The sequence below is a fragment of the Vigna radiata genome, unplaced genomic scaffold, assembly GCF_000741045.1.
Source record: "Vigna radiata var. radiata cultivar VC1973A unplaced genomic scaffold, Vradiata_ver6 scaffold_381, whole genome shotgun sequence".
NCBI lineage: Eukaryota > Viridiplantae > Streptophyta > Magnoliopsida > Fabales > Fabaceae > Vigna > Vigna radiata.
Window position 1 is genome coordinate 23,925 of NW_014542418.1, and position 2,395 is coordinate 26,319.

Sequence of the window (2,395 nt, forward strand, 5' to 3'; positions counted from 1 at the left end):
ATCAAATATTGTGTTAGTTATAATTTAGATATTATTTTAATTTGTGCAGATTTGTGCACCTGTCATTCCTTTAATAGATGAAGAATTATAGGATCCTTATATGTATATATATGGTACTCTACTCTTTGAAATAATACATCAGAATTATTCTTTAAACCTTTTATTAGTTGAGGGCCCCTACCACATTTGCTATTGCTACAATCGTCCTTGTCGTGGTTGTTGCTGCATCGTTTATCGAGGGGATCTGCTGTTCGTTGCTACACCGACCGTCAAGGTAAGCAGTGATTTGATTATTGTGTTCGAGCTTGCCTATCTTTTCTTTTACCTCTTTGTGCTGTTGCTTTACTTTGTAGAGTTTTGAAAAACACACCAGTTAATGTCCTCAGTTCAATGAATTGTGTTGTGTTTATCTTGTTCTTTTTAGTTTTAGGTTTCTTTTAAGATTATGTATGTTTTAGTGTTGTATGTTGTTCAAATCTTAGACTTTTTTTATGAGGAATTTGATAGAAACTAATGAAGGATTGTTGCTTTCAAAGGGTGTTATATGATCTTTTTGCTTTTTGTCCATTGGGTACATTGGTTAACTCTATTTTTTATGTTAACTACGTTTAGACATACTTTCTGGGGTGAAATTGGATAATTAGGTTGTTTTGATTGAAGCAGGACAAAGTTTAGGAGAAATCTATGTGGATTTTGGGGAAACATTATGTGATTGTATGTTTTGGTTTGTATTTGCCGGCTTTAGATTTTATTCCAAATGCGGTAGTAATGTTGCTAATGTTCATCACCAGATGTAATTGTGTAAATGATGATGTGTAATTAATTGGAACATTAAAGAAAACACTAATAAGATAGTAAGAATGGGTTGGAAGAAGTCAACTAATATGAGTGCTTATTCTCGTGTTTACATTGAGCATTCAATTCTTGTAGGGTAGTAAACATTAAACAGTACAACAAAATTAGTTTTGTCTGATATAGTTATCTTCTTATATAATAAACAATTTTAGTTTTTTGTAATTTGATTTAATGGTGTTGGAGAAATGACAGGGAAGTTACCAAACAATGACAGTGACTAAGCAATGGTGTTGGAGAAATCTCAGGTGGACACGTTAACCAAGCAGTGACCTTTGCAATGACGTTGAGAGGTTATTTTAGTGTACCAACTACACTCTTTTACTGGGTCGCTCAACTTATAGCCTCTGTTATGGCTTGCCTTGTTCTAAGAGGCATTGTTGTTGGCATGGTATATATATTTTTTATTATAATGAATCCATAATTTGAATCTCTTTGTTATCCATCAGATTGACATGCATTAGTTTAATAAAAATAAGCAAACCCAGGAGTTAAATTACTTCATATTTATGATTTCATGCCGAGGTTTAAGAGGAATGGCTTTGAATTGATGGGCGTTCTGATCATGTTCTTGTCCTCTTAGATGAAAAAATCAGTTTCCGTTGTATTGAGTTTTTTTAGTTCAGTTCAATTACTGTGAACTAAAAAATAGTTCAGTTTAGTTACTTTGAACTATTTTGTAGTTCAGTTGAACTAATTTATAGTTAACTATAAACTTTTATGGTGCAATACACTATAGTGCAGGTTGCCCACCCCTAACCAAACCATTAAAGCCTTCCAATATTAAAGTCACTTGAATAATAATCAGTTGACTAATAGCAAAAACACGGACCCTCCACTACATGAGTCCAACAATAAAATACAAAATTAAAAACTCACCCTGGATCTTTTTTTTTCTCGTCACACTCCAAATATTGACCTTCCATAATGCCCTTTTAACACCGTTAAAATAAAAAAAAATGATTTAATGTCTCGATAGGTCCCTATTTTCGTCCTAAATCTCAAATAGGTCCCTTTCTTTTTCGGCGTCTCAATTGGGTCCTTATTTTTATAAAATTGAAGCAATTAAAGGTCTGCCGTTAAATTAGAAAAACGACTATTTAAGTTTAACCTACGTGGTATGGTTAGTATATTCATTAATCTGACGTGACATTAAAAATGAGTTTGAATTGATTTTTATATTGAAAAATGGATTAAGCAAAGTTCAAATTAGATGTCTTCAAGGGCAAAAAGGTCAAACCCCTTTTCTTCTTTTCTTCTTCTATTGGAAGCGCGAGGAGGGAGAAACTCCTTTTCTTCTTCAGAACCCTAAAATGCTAAGGGAGATGCACGAAAAGGAAAAGAGAGAAATGTCTCTTCCTTCAACCTCCAATGATGCAGTCCTTACCCTCCATCACTGTCGCAACCAAAAAATCGCGACGGGACGACGATCCAAAAAGAAACCAATTTGAAAAAAATGTTTTGGAGTCGCCACCATAGTTTATTCTGGAAAACTATGGAAAAAAACCATAAAGAGGATAAGTCTTAGTCTATGAAAACCAGA